This window comes from Macrobrachium nipponense, chromosome 3 (genome assembly GCF_015104395.2).
Source record: "Macrobrachium nipponense isolate FS-2020 chromosome 3, ASM1510439v2, whole genome shotgun sequence".
NCBI lineage: Eukaryota > Metazoa > Arthropoda > Malacostraca > Decapoda > Palaemonidae > Macrobrachium > Macrobrachium nipponense.
In genome coordinates, this window is record NC_087202.1 from 25,646,159 (window position 1) to 25,661,624 (window position 15,466).

Consider the following 15,466-nt stretch of genomic DNA (forward strand, 5'->3'; position numbering starts at 1 on the left):
AGGAGAAAAGGGTGTCTCCTCTATTAAAACCCATACAAGCGTAGCGCAAGTCAGTGAGTACTGAACAGACTAAACGAATATTTCAAAGGTATTTTTCAGTCTCTTAATATCAAGTGTCAACGACATCAATATTGATCAGAGGTACAAAAACACGGAACTCAACAAGCACTACAGGACTAACAATGAATTCTTGTGTTATCATCGTCAATATTTCAGTTGCAATCCGTTATTAGTGACACAATATAACTAATAAAGATATTAGTTCAGTAATACCAAATTGCTACGACTGTTAATATCATCAGTGATGTATCTATGCTAATAAAAAGACATTCGTTTAACTTTGAAGACTGTCATTCTGTAAAGAGAAATAACTTGTTCGAATGAAGTTCTTCATCGCCCACATTCGTTAATATGAAAATAGCAAAATTCAAAAGAGTGATTACAGATTATTATTGATGTAGATTTACATAATCAAAACAAAACGTGAAGATATGTCATAATTAATGCTTCTAAGATAGGTGTTCAGTATGATACAATACACTAAAATTAAGCGAAAGAGAAGCTGCTGCTGCTGCCACTCAGATGTCGCGGGTTCGCGTCTCCCCGAGAGCGATGGAAAATCACTGGCTTTGCGTCATGATCAGTGTGCTGCAGTGTGGGGTCTGCGGTGGGCGGTTGAAACCAACATTCTTTAGAAGTTTGAATGTCAAATCAATGGCCCCTGTGCGATTGTTCCATGTGAACAGATTTCATCTACTGAAATAATAATATTGTAAAATTAGCCAACAATTTTTCATCACATGTCTTTCTCTTCGTTACCCAACGACCAAAATCAAACATGAAAACTAACTGTTGACCTAATCTATCGGTTGCCGGTCGGAGTGTGAGGAAATGGACTGCTGAGTTACTGATCGATTTTACATTATAAACCGAATTCACAATTCCTTCAACTAGACGTACATATTAATCCTACATGCCTAAAGCAACAAGTGTCCCCCCTCACAAGAACCACAGAACCAAATATGAAAAAGGACGAAAAGCGAATCATTAGTTGGCAACGATAAAAAAAATCACATCTCGTGATGAAGACCAGCTTCTTCCTCAGTCTTAAATATACCTCTCTCACTTTGAACCTGTTCTCCATTTCCCTGAATTCTGGAAAAATTCTGTGCCGGTCAGAGAGAGGAGGAGGAGGAGGAGGAGGAGGCGGAGGAGGCCAATGGTATACTGCATCGAACCTGCGTCATTCCATCTCGGAAATGGCGAAAAGGAGTTGCTGCTGTCTCGATCGTTACGGGGGTCAATCGATCAAGAACGAGTCATGCTGAGGTGTGACCTCTAACCAAGACCTCTCTCGCCCTCAGGGGCCTGACTCGGACCGTCCTCCGATTTGCTTCAATGAAGCCATTCGAAATGGGTCAACCTCGCCTGGGGTCAAAACGCAGCTCATGGGCGTATCCAAGTTTCAAAGATGATTTCGTCATGAGTCCTCCACATGTTTCTTTCATTTCTTTCAAACCAATACATTAAGACTTTAAATTATAATGATTACTGTTCAAGCCTAAAGATTTTTATATAAAAATGATTACAATTCAAGTCTAAATGCAAACTAATGATACTTTCGTCCATAATGTTAAACATTAATAAAAATTGTAATCATTAAGATTTATCTCAGGTGTTAGAATATGGATAAATTAATCAGCATATTATTACTGTTACACCCACGAATAATAATAATAATAATAATAATAATAATGATAATAATAATAATAATAATAATTCTGCACAGAATAAAAAAGTTTATACCCAACACCCGGCCAGCGACGCTAGGAAACAGCATCCAGAGAATACCAAAACTGTTCATCTCACGAGATATCTCTCAGGAGAGACACGATCTCTCCTTTTATTAAGTCTCTCACGGTCTTTCAAGAGCGAGAAAGAACCCAATAACAAAACGCACATCGATAAGTCAATTACGACCGAGATAACAGGCCATCGGCTAGATGTTCCCAGAGGCGATAAGACTTATCTTGACGGCGTTGCCTCCCACCAACGCTGATAGGAAACAAAAATTGATAAGAAATGCGCGCGTAAACTGAGGTCTTACTATGAATGGCTGCCGTAGTGTTTATTTATGTATCAAAGAAACAAATGATCAAGTAGAAATTTCTTAAGATAAACAAATGAAGACTAAGCATAGATATATCTCACGTCTGTCGATATCGATATCAGAATATAAATACTGCTGTGTTGATAATCAGTACTTTCTCTTATGACTGCATCATGCATTACCATCGAAGAAAGCCAACAGACTTTCTCTTACCATCACGCGCAGCAAATAAATAACTCGAACCCTTAGCATATGATCCAACAATCAAAGGTGCACCAGACCTAACTGAATAATCACAGTGAACAATTCGAAGATTCAAAATCATCATTTGCGCGGCCAAAGCAAAGGTGAGGCTTTAGTCCCCCAACCAGCGGCCAAGCAAGCAACGGACGCCGCCGCCAACATCCGAGGAATACGCAAAAGGCGCTAGCGTGACTCCGAGCCGCTTCCCTCGTATAATCAACCGCTGATAAACAGCACGAAACCGGTAAGTGGCAGGTGTGTGTGGTCAATGGAGTTATCTCTCTTCCTACCTAACGAAAAATCTTTATCTGAGATGCAGTCGAGTAACGGTAAACAGATTACTAAGCCGTGCGCGCTTACTATGATTTCTACAACTGTCGGATACTACTACCAAGACTACCATTATGAGCATATCAATGACTGATAGCAATCAGAAAGTATTATGCACTTTTGTCGTTTTATACTGTGCGTTTTAATGATTCGTCTTCATATTTACTGCTGTTACTACTGCTGCTATTATAAGTATCTTACGACTGCTAAACATACACGCACTTACACATACATATGAATGAGTTCAACACAATCTTCAAGTAAATATTAAACACATACAAATCACTGTATTGCAAACATCAAGAGAGTTTAATTATTCTAATAAATTAATTCTTAAGCAACAAAATTACAGGATGATATTCACAATAAAGAAGAGGAAAAAGAAATATTTGGGAACTTCCCATCACGAAACTACCAAAAACGTCTGCCAACACGCAAAAGCATACTCTCTCTCTCTCTCTCTCTCATTTTATGTCAATAGAAGGAGAATCTTTCGCATTACGGAGCTTAGCAAGGAGTGGCGAAAATTGATAGCGACCATACCCTCTAATAAAGACACGAACCGACTCTTTGAAAACGCGAAGCGCTTTAGAACAATCGTGGTCATCACAGGCACAATTGCCCATCAATAAGGAACACAGGAGGAGTGGAGAAGAAGGAGAAGGAGAAGGAGAAGGGGAAGGGGAAGGGGAAGGGAGAGGGGGAGGAGTGTAGGAGGGAGAGTATGTCATATGACGTCATGGCAATATTTAAAAGGCAATTCCTGACCATGGAGGCAAATCAATTCCGGAAAATGGTCTCATAGCGTTGCAATTCACGAACAAACAAAACGTTGTTATCGATTGGAGATTCCAGAGCAATGAAATGAGGCCTAAAAAAAAAAAAAAAAAAAAAAAAAAAAAAAAACAGCAATGAATTGATATTCGCTGGGAAGCTCAACTGACGAAACGTTACTATAGTCAAAATTTCTCAAACTTCCAGTAGTGTATAGTGAGGAAAAAAAACCGCAATATCATGTATTGTACTTGGGCATTACTCCTCCAAAAGCAAACACACACAAGACGACTATTATCATCGTTCAAGCACGAAAACACACAAATCCTGAAGCAGTCCGCGATTTCTTCCCCCGCCCACGACCACCCATAATTCCAACATCAACAAAAGAATATTCTGAATGACAGATAACAACATGAAAACAGACGTCATATCCAGCGTGGAGGAGGAGAGATCTTGCAGACATATACCACGGGCAATTGCAAGGGGCAAGAGGGCTAAATTACAAAGCAGTTTGATCAATGAATATGCTAATCAGCGCTGCAGTACGTCAAACCCATCGGTGAGATTGAAGAGGCTCGGCTCGATTCTGCATCAACATTAATTATATCTTCTTGATTCTCCCTTGAATTGCAATATGGAGTTTCACTTGGGAATGACTGGCGCGCCTCTCTCTCTCTCTCTCTCTCTTTGAGGAAGGCCTTGACGAGGTTATCTCTACCTCTAGAAAGATGGAAGCATTATACAGACCTCTCTCTCTCTCTCTCTCTTTGAGGAAGGCCTCGACGAGGTTATCTCAACCTCTAGAAAGATGGAAGCATTCTACAGACCTCTCTCTCTCTCTTTGAAGAAGGCCTCGACGAGGTTATCTCAACCTCTAGAAAGATGGAAGCATTATACAGACCTCTCTCTCTCTCTCTCTTTGAGGAAGGCCTCGACGAGGTTATCTCTACCTCTAGAAAGGTGGAAGCATTCTACAGACCTCTCTCTCTCTCTCTTTGAGGAAGGCCTCTACGAGGTTAAATCTCTACCTCTAGAAAGGTGGAAGCATTCTAGACTCTCTCTCCTTTCCCTCTTTGAGAGGGGGCCTCGACGAGGTTATCTCTACCTCTAGAAAGGTGGAAGCATTCTACAGACCTCTCTCTCTCTCTTTGAGGAAGGCCTCGACGAGGTTATCTCTACCTCTAGAAAGGTGGAAGCATTCTACAGACCTCTTCTCCTTTCTTCTTTGAAGGAAAGGACCTATCGACGAGGTTATCTCTAACCTCTAGAAAGATGGTGAAGCTTAGTTACTAAAGACCTCTCTCTCTTTTTTTCTTCTCTCTTTGAAGGAAGGCCTCGGACGAGGTTAATCTCTAAAACCTTTCTAGAAAGATGGCAAGATTCTACAGACCTCTCCTCCTCTCTTTGATGGGAAGGCCACTCGACTGATGGTTATCTTCTAACCTCTAGAAAAAAAAGGGGCGTGGAAGCATTCTACAAGACCCTCTCTCTCTATCTCTTTGAGGAAGGCCTCGACGAGGTTATCTCAAACCTCTAGAAAGGTGGCCAAACATCTACTAGACCTCTCTCTCTCGTGAAAGCAATTCTACAGCCTCTCTCTCCTCTTTGAGGAATCGGACGGGTTTGACGAGGTTATTCTCTACCTCAAGAAAGGTGGAAGCATTCTACAGACCCTCTCTCTCTCTTTGAGGAAAGGCCTCGGACGAGGGTTATCTCTAACCTCTAGAAAAGGTTGGAAGCATTCTACAGACCTTTTCTCTCTCTCTCTTTTGAGGAAGCCTCGACTAAAAGGTTATCTCTACCTCTAGAAAGGTGGAAGCAGTCTACGAAACCTCTCTCCTCCTCTCTTTGAGGAAGGCTCGACCGGGGTTATCTCTACCTCTAGAAAGGTGGCAGCATTCTACAGACCTTCTCCTCTCTCTCTTGAAGGAAGGCTCGCCGATGTTATCTCTTTACCTCTAGGAAAGGTGGAAGCATTCTACAGACCTCTCTCTCTCTCTTTGAGGAAGGCCTCGACGAGGTTATCTCTACCTCTAGAAAGGTGGAAGCATTCTACAGACCTCTCTCTCTCTCTTCTCTTTGAGGAAGGCCTCGACGAGGTTATCTCTACCTCTAGAAAGGTGGAAGCATTCTACAGACCTCTCTCTCTCTCTCTCTCTCTTTGAGGAAGGCCTCGACGAGGTTATCTCTACCTCTAAAAGAAGATGGAAGCAATTCTACAACCTCTCTCCTCTCTCTTTGGAATAGCCTCGACGAGGTTATCTCTACCTACCATCTAAAAAGGAAGGTAGAAGCAGTTCTACAAGACCTCTCTCTCTCGCTCCATCTTTGAGGAGGCCTCTCGACGAGTTGTATCTCTACCTCTAGAAAGATGGCAAGCCTATTCTAACGACCTTCTACTGTCCCCGTCTCTCTCTCTTTGAGGAAGGCCTCGCGAGGTTATCTCTACCTCTATTAAGATTGGAGCCTTCTACCATAGGAACCCCTCTCTCTCCTCTTTGAGGATAAGGCTTCTACGAGGTTATCTCTCACCTCTAGAAAGATGGAAGCTTCTAACAGACCTCTCTCTCTCTATCTTTGAAGAAGGCCTCACGAGGTTATCTCTACCTCTATAAAGATGGAAGCATTCTACAGACCTCTCTCTCTCTCTTTGAGGAAGGCCTCGACGAGGTTATCTCTACCTCTAGAAAGGTGGAAGCATTCTACAGACATTCTCTCTCTCTCTCTCTCTCTCTCTCTCTCTGTAAGGAAGGCCTCCACCTCCAGAAAGGCGAGATCATTCTACAGGTCTCACTCTTTCTTAGCAAATAAATTAAACAACACTTATTGTGTGCTGAGGAAAATCCTCAGAGAGAGAAGTAGGAGAGAGAAGAGAAGAGAGAGAAGGTAGGAGAAGAAAGGGGTTGAGAGAGAGAGAGAGAGAGAGAGAGAGAGAGAGAGAGAGAGAGAGTTTTGTTTTCCCAACAAATCTTGAAGCAACTGTCATCTAACATAATAAAGAAGCATGCACACACACACACACACACACACGAGCTCCTCTCTCTGACCATTACATAAAAAACCGCCCTAATGACGTCGCCATTATACTGCAGAATGAAAATCGATCGGTGATCAACATCAGAACACCGAAGGCTCCATTGAAACCAACCATGACGTCGTAGATCGTTATCGCAAAGCAACAGCACAGTATATATAGGAAGGGAGGGGAGGGGAGGGGGGATAGGTGACAGGGGTTTAGGAGGGGGAGGGTGTAGGGGGTTTGGAAGATGTAAGGGTAAGGTGCTGTCGCCCCATCGGCGCCACCTCTAGGGGTAATCATGGGTGGGAGACAAAATAATGGAATTATGCAAATACTACAGGATACTCCGGTGGTATCTATGCACGTACTACATACATAATTATTTACTATTTACCCAAGGATTCAGAGGTATTCATCATATATAGTTACAACGTGTATATACTAGTTTATATGGGCCTTTTTATCTTTATAATGTACTGTTAGATAACAGTAAACACATTCATATATAATTTATGTTTACGAACGCCGTAAAATATTAGTACTTTTCTTTCATTATTCCCACATCTGGTCTGAACTAAAATCATTGAATTTTTTCTAGATAGTCGTGCATGAATGTATTACAAATTTATTTGATTTTCCACTAATAAAATTAGCCTAGCAAAATTATTACCCACATGTTTGTGTGTATGTATGTATGTATGTATGTATATATATATGTATGTATGTGTATATATATATTCTGTTACAACAGAATTCCATCTAATAAAAGGAGCCCATAATAACGCCAAAACATAGAAACGTACTATATTTCAGAGACTGCAGTCTCTCTTCAGGTAGGAAATGAAGAGATAGACGGCAGTCTCTGAAATATAGTACTTTCTTTCTATATTTTGGCGTTTTTATGGGTTCCTTTTATTATTACCATTATATATAGATATATATATATATCTATATATATATATATATATATATATATATATATGTGTGTGTGTGTGTGTGTGTGTGTGTGTTTCAATACACATATCTCATATACATATATATAACATATTATAATTATTGCAACATTTCTCGTGTTATTGTCAAAATCATTGTCGAAATGAACTAATTGAACTGTCTAAAGAGGGGTCACATTTACTGCTATTGGTACATCTATTACACACACACACACACACACACACACACACACACACACACACACACACAGCGGTCCGGTGTGCGCCTCTCTGGGGCACGTAAATTATAGCAAAGATATTGAATCTCATTCAGATCTAGTCCAGTAATTCCTATAACTGACGTTTCATGAAAAAAAAAACAAGGGGGGGTGGGGTGGAGTGAGGCTTGGTGTGTGGGAGTTGTGCCGGTCCCCTGAATTAAATTCAGCGTGACGGGTTAATGACAACAATCAGATATAATTCAATACTCCCAAGTTTTCCTTCGAACTGGCGTCCGAGAACTGCCCAAGGCTGATAACGGCTCGGCCCGCAGAGGGAGAAAAAATGGCATCGTTTTGTATCCTTTGTCCCTAAATATGCAGAATATACCTTGAGAGAAATTGGGGCAATTTTTTTATTTTTTTTTAATGGATATCTGCCACCCATAACTTTCCCGACAAGAGGCCGATGGCGAGGGTAATCTATTGGGCTCATTTACCCAAGGGTTAAAAGGAAGCGGTGAAAAAAAAAAAAGGATACAATATGCACTAAAAACAACACCAAAAGCCGTTTTATTTTGGTTAATGTTGTTACTCACGAAGCCATTTGTAGATAAATTCTTTACCACGGACGTTCTGCATAAAAGTGTATCCGTTAACCTTTAAATTATTATATCACGTACAAATTCTAATCTTGTACTCCCACGATTTCACAAGGAAATTTCGACTTACCTAAGGCAGCCGCGTCCTGAGTTTCTTAAAAGAAACTTCTATTCAGGTTAGTAATCCTCAATACGCGACAGAAATCCACACACAATTCTCCTTTCTTGATGTAAACTTTTACTATCGTGTAATAATAAACACTTCACAGAAAACAAAACTTAGACTCAAGCGAGGCTAAGTTACTTCTAGGGCCAACAACAATCGAAATATATTTCACACACAAGTTAACACTTCTCACAGGGTACCGGACAACTTCCTGTAGTTGAATGGGATTCCGTTTCATTCACATGATCGCCCTGAAGCCGCATTTATGCACAAACACTGTGACCTCCCGGTGGCGAAAGACTAACGTACATCCTTCCGCCAACATATCCTCCACAAGACTGAGTGAAGATGGGTGCGCGTCGCAGCCTGACTGACCGAGTCCTCGAAATGTCTGGGAAGAAGAGTGGCATCGAGGATGACGATTGGGCAAGATGGTGTCCCCATCGAGCGTCTGAGGCGTGGGGGGAAGGGAAGTACGGGGGTGGGGGGCGTTATTTGGTAGGGAGAAGGAGGCTAGGTGACAGGAGGAGGGAAAGGAGCATGAGACTGAGAAAGCCACATCGGGCCGTCACTCCAAAATCCACGAGTAACCTAACTCTATATGGCTCCCTCTATATCTTAAGATACCCAGACCCCCGCGCCCCTAACCCCCCCCACTTCCCCCCCTCCCCTCCATCTCAAAAGCCTTGACGTTGATTGGAGACCGAAACCCAGATAGGGGAGGGGGAGACGGGTGAAGGGAAACTAGGGTAAAGGCCCCTAAAATCTGACCCCCTACTTCCGGGGAAGGGGATCTGCTTCGTGATTGGAGGGTCCTGTCCGTTTCGGTGGTTTATTCTCTGCGAGAACTAAAAGTCCCCAGTCGATGTCCGACACTCGCCTTAATGGTGGTCACTTGGTCAGTTCTTACAAATCTACTGATATTTGATTCCGGCAATTTTTCTCTCCCTTTTTGGTGTATGTGTGTGTGTGTGTGTGTTTGTGTGCTGCGGGGGGCTGGGTCGTTCGTTCTCAACCACTAAAGGGAACTTTTAAAGTTGTAATGAATCCATTTCTAAACCTGAGCCGAACAGCAGGAAATTTAGATTACGTCAAATAAAGTTCCTTTCTTTTACATCATGCAGTGTGTAGAGTTCACTTACATATCTTTCCCATTGTATTTGTTATAAAGTAGTAACATGTAAATAATTACCTGTTTAATAAACATAATATCAGGATTAAACGATTTTCCTAAATATGTCTAAAAATGGACGCAATACTGCCTTATCTACCTTTGGACATTATCTTATCTAGATAAAAAAAAAAAAAAACGATGACATCTTAGTGTCATTACCAACTCCATTGTTGAGCCATCTCACATCATCGAGCAGCATGCAACCATGCAGGCTACTGGATGAAGCACTTCCAAACATCATTTACCGAACACGTTACCACCATCATGAAACGCTGAGATACAATTGTGGATTATAGTAAATTCCTCACCGTCACTGCCAGTGCATACAAGCACATGAGTGTGCATATATCTATAACCAGTCTCATTACTCATTTTTCAACCCCTACAGAAATATGCAGTTCATTTGGTGTAATCATATGAATGCGGAGGAACATAACTGAGATTTAATGTAACGTTAAATCTGAATCTATAGGATGAAATGCTTTAAATCTACAACTTCCAATTTCCATTTGACTTATCATAAATATATAATAAAAAAAAAGCTGAAACAGGTTGACTGATGTCCGCCATATTCTTCAATATGAAGACTTTCATTGATTAATAATTATACTAATAATGTATTAGAATTCTGAGCCATATATGAGTCAAGTTGAAATGTACAAATTCTTTTCAAACGTACCTTATAAACCACTATGATTTTCTAAAGTTTGCCTGCTCTCATAAGGTTATAATGAGAGAGAGAGAGAGAGAGAGAGAGAGAGAGAGAGAGAGAGAGAGAGAGAGAGAGCCATAAACCACCTTTCCTCTTTACTCCTGAGAACTAAATGAACGCGATGGCCGTTGTAGACGAGGAATGAAACCAATCATAAAATACCCCTGGATATCGCTTTGAGGACAAGGGTGGGGGGGGGGGGGGCGTAAGAAGTGGCAAGTGGCATTTACAGGCTCTCCAAAAGTAGGAACCCGTGCTGGGAATAAGGTCGGTTTAACCTATAATGAAAACTAACTATAACAGAGAGAGAAAACGTGAAAGATGTGATTGGGTGGGTAGAGGGAAGGGAAGAAGAGAGGTGCCCGGGAGGAAGAAGAAGAAAGGGACGACAAAGGGGAAGGGAGGGAGGGGAACAGGAAGGCGGAGGACTGGAAAAGAACATCTAAAAGAGACGCCGAAGGGAACACCCGGAAGGGCATCCGGAAGGACACCAAGAATAGCAGAGGAGGGAGATTGACCGCCATCAGCAGCAGCAGCAGCAGGTCGGCAGTGTATAATATCCTGTACAAGGACAAACAACGGGGCTGAGTTTCCTTCCTTCTTTCTTTCCGACGGAACCTTTTTCAAGCGGCTCTTCCGCGGGGAGCGACTGCACTTCCTCTGCGGATCTCATCTGACCCAGGCGTCTCCTCTTGCCTGTCACTGCCCATCGATCACATTTTTGATGTGCCTTTGGTTTTGGAGGAAGTCGTGGGAAGGGATCTTAAGTTTTGTTATTGCCGTACAGGATATTAAATTTGTGCCCGAGACATTCGGATTATACTATACAGACGCACGAACATACATTTATTATACACACACACACACACAACACACACACACACACATATATATATATATATATATATATATATATATATATAATATATATAATATATATATATATGCTTAAAATCACAAAAGATACAAATATATATATATATAGTATATATATATATATATATATATATATATATATATATATATATATATATATATATATATAATATATATATATATATATATATATCATATACAGACATACATACAGTATATTATATATATACACATATATTCTAAGTACAGGCCTAAACACTATTAGTTATCTTGCGTGCTATAATTATAACGCTAATATTAAATAACCCGTCATGTGGAAATCGATTGATACAGGAGCACTAGGGTGCATTTTTTTTCGCTCATTCAAAATCACTGCAGTGGTTAGAAACTTCTTCTTTGAACATTCATGTTTTAATATCAAAAATTTCGCTACAGTCTTCGAGGTTGTTAAAATGGTTCAAGGTCAACTGCCGATGAAGAAAAATAAAAGGAACACGAACAAGTTCAGAGCTTTACTAATAATAATAATAATAATAATAATAATAATAATAATAATAATAATAATAATAAGCAAGATATACCCAGTGCCTTAGATAAAAAAAAAATGACAAAACCTGTGTCTAATGCTGACTATCCTCTATCGTTGCAGACAAATGAAAACTTACTCAGCGACTTAACTACTATCAATATTATTTAGTTCTGTAACATTATAACAAAACCATTCTTTCCCATAATTCTCTCTTGTTTCTAAGACTCCAGCTCATTTCTGTAACATTATAACAAAACCGATCTTTTCCATAATTATATCTTGTTTCTAAGACTCCAGCTCGTTTCTGTAATATAACAAAACCGATCTTTTCCATAATTATATCTTGTTTCTAAGACTCCAGCTCATTTCTGTAATATTAGAACAAAACCGATCTTTTCCATAATTATATCTTGTTTCTAAGACTCCCGCTCGTTTCTGTAATATTATAACAAAACCGATCTTTTCCATAATTATATCTTGTTTCTAAAACTCCAGCTCGACAAATGCGACAAAAAACCAGAATTAAATGCCCAACAGATCAACTCTCGGCTTGATTCCCATCCCATCACTCACACGGCCGAAACTTTTGATTTCCTAAGAGACCTTTTATCCGACTCTCTCTCTCTCCCCCTCCACACAAGCAAAACTTTAGCGGTTATTCTCCCTTTCTCCTTCTTTTACTGGTCAAAATCCTTACTAAATATACAATTAGAAAATTATAAAAATATGAATGTTAAGAAATAAATATATATAGATAAATACCATTTCAGTACAATACTAAAAGAAAACAAGGATATAACACAAGAAGGAAAAACGCCATTTAGAGATAATAATAACAATAGGAAATAAAAGAAGGGAAAAACAGTGAAGTGAACGGAACAGAAAAAAAAGAGGTTAATTGGCTTGGTAGTTCTGGAATAATAATTAAGCTGATAATGAACCGACGATCAGCTGATAGCAACGCCTGCCCGGCGATTAACCACAATAATCTGATGTGGAAAAAAATAATTATCAATAATTATTTTGATAAATCGAGTTGAATTACGACGCCGAGGATCAATGCAATAATTACTCTTCTGGGGGGGTACCCCTTCCTCCCCCCCCGCCCACCTACCCCCCCAAGTTCTTGACTAAGATGAGCAAGAAAGTGTGAAATACCTCGTGGAGAAATAGGACAAATGGAAGATTTATATAATTACTACTATAAGATTTAAAAGGAAATCGAAGATGCAGCAAAGAAAAATGACATCTTAGAGAGAAAAAGGCTGATGAAATAAAATCAAGAGCAGAAATGAATCAATTTAACTCACGCTATTCATACTGGCATTAATAAGATTGCTCACTGAACTCTTAAACTCGAGTATTAATAACAAACAAACATAAATAAAGAGGAAAGGAAATGCATTATCAAAACAACTACATAAATAAAAATGAAGAATAAATATAATGAACGAATGAATATAATGAAGCAAGGACAGCAAAGAACATTCCCATCGAACTATATCATTAGGACTGGTAAAATAGGATTTAACATAAGGATATAACTATATAATTGTGCGAGAATTTATGTAGAAACAAACTTTATTAGAACAACTTCAGTTGATTCAAGCCACAAACTATACAGAAGGGAGATGTCCAATCTATGGCTTTAGAGTAAAAACATTTCGATAAGTGAGAAGACAGATTAGTGAACTTAGGGAAGGTGGTGGGGTCATGCGGAAAGAACGGAAACCATCAAGTTTGCAACGAGTCGGTATAATTCTGGAGCCGTAGTTCTTATTAAACTTTTTATTACCACGCCCCCTCGAAGAGTTGGTCCCTCCCTCCAAGGACACCTTGCATCTATGAGTAAAATTCCCTCCTAAATTTAAAGAAAAAGAATAAGAAAAAGGAGAGAGAAACAGAGAGAAAGAGTAGGGGGTTCGAGGGACAGGGAGGGAGATAAATAATAACAAAACATGGCAACCCCAACGAGTCTAACTAGAGTAGTGTAGGAAACTAAAAGCAAGCCATACCCGTAAAGGACTGACACGCTAATTTTACCGAGATTGGCATGAACCGGCCAATCTTTATCGTATATGTGGGGTAAAAATGACAAACCCGGCGAGACTAGCCAGTTCTCTCATCTTTTCAACATGTTCAACCAGACAGGTCAGTTTAGCCAAGACTGGCATTATTCCCCGCCAGTCCGTGTGGTGTGTGTGCCCCCCCCCCCCCCCCCCCCCCCCCCCCCCCCCCGGTAGTAGTCTGTAGTTTTCCCCCAACTCCCGCCCCAGCAGTAGTAGTCTGCAGTTTTGCCCCTCGCGCGTCACGGTAATACGCTTCAGTTTTGCCCTAAGTACTATATGCGCCCAAGTTTTGGTATTTTGATTGATTGCTCTTTAAGAAACGTTGCTAGGAACCTTAATGTTGCAATTAACCTTTCCTCAGAAGGTACAGTCTTCCACATTACTGTATCTTTCTTTGTTATTTTTGGATACTGTATCTTTCTTTGTTATTTTTGGAGACATAAGGAATAAAAGGTCTCCAAAGACATCATCAGTCATTCTTCAATAATTTCTATAATCTTCAGGGTTATTTTCCTTTAATTCTTCTAATAAAGTCATATGATAAAACCTCTTTCTTAGCCATGGTTTCACCCATACTCTACGATTTCTCTTGCATCTTTCATGCTCGTATTCGTCTTGCAGGAGTGCTATTATCATAATTGCACTTACTTCCTTTTCCTTGGTGCCATATTTTAAAAGCACTCACTATATTAGGACACTACAGGACTGAAAGGAACACGGCCACTGCACATTAACTCTGCCCTCTCAAACTATGCGTATAGCGCAAGTCATTTGTGTGTATGGGCAATACACAAGCGGACTGGAGCGCGCGCTAACCCCGGCAGGACAAACCCTATGGCAGCCAGCCATACACGTACGAGACTGGCGCGAACCGGTCAGTCTTTGTCGTGTAGCGTACGTGTATGGCCAGCTTAATGTTATACGGGGATAGTTTTGCATTTTTTTTTATATAAACTTCTGAATATTAAATCCTCATTCTTGTTAAGCAAATAACGAATATAATTAGGGAAATGTATTTTTCCCTAGGGCTCGTGCCTCTCCTGGAAATTGCGCGCAGTTTAATTAAGAACCAGTTTCAGAGTGTTAGGACAGAGAAGGAGAAGGGCCAGACTAGAAACGATGGATAGAAGTAGAGAAAAACTTGTTGTAGAGAAAGGTTTCTAAGTATACTACTCTTTATGTAATTGTTACCCTTATTTTCTTTATTATTTCAATGTTATTATTGTCATTACATTATTATGAATATAGACTATTATTTCTAGTACTTTAGCAACTGTTTGAATATAGCCACCCGATTAATATTATTATCCTTAGTATACCTCTTGCGTTTAAATGTATGGTATCTACTTTGTATATTTCACGTATCATGGCCCTGGGCTGAAATACAGGACATTATTATTATTACTATTATATTATTGTTATTATATTATTATCATTTATGTAAAATATAGTAATATAATCAAGGTACTGGCACAGTGTGCATACGAGGGGCTCGATGAGCTGATGATGAGGCATCTGTGAAGGCGGATGAATCAGCTGTTTGTTATGAATGATTTGGCAGTTAAGGTGTGAATGGGCAGGTGACAGGCGTGTTGCCTTTACATCTGGAAATACCTTCATCTGAAGGCAAAGGATTAATGAGCAGATTATATAACTGCCAAGAAAATTCTGCACGCACATAAACCACACACACACACACACACACACAC

General features: G+C 40.0%; 1 protein-coding gene across 7 annotated transcripts in view; it reads right to left on the reverse strand.

Annotated features, from left to right (window-relative positions):
• LOC135221664 (fibroblast growth factor receptor 3-like) overlaps positions 1–15,466 on the reverse strand; it is a 206,729-nt gene that overhangs the window by 95,771 nt on the left and 95,492 nt on the right. Inside the window, exon 1 of one of the 7 annotated variants that reach the window (XM_064259365.1) lies at positions 8,362–8,750. The exons of the other annotated variants lie outside the window; for them this stretch is intronic. The gene's annotated coding sequence lies outside the window, so the exon portion shown is untranslated. Of the gene's footprint in view, positions 1–8,361; positions 8,751–15,466 lie in introns of those variants that run through there. 7 annotated transcript variants of the gene reach the window in all.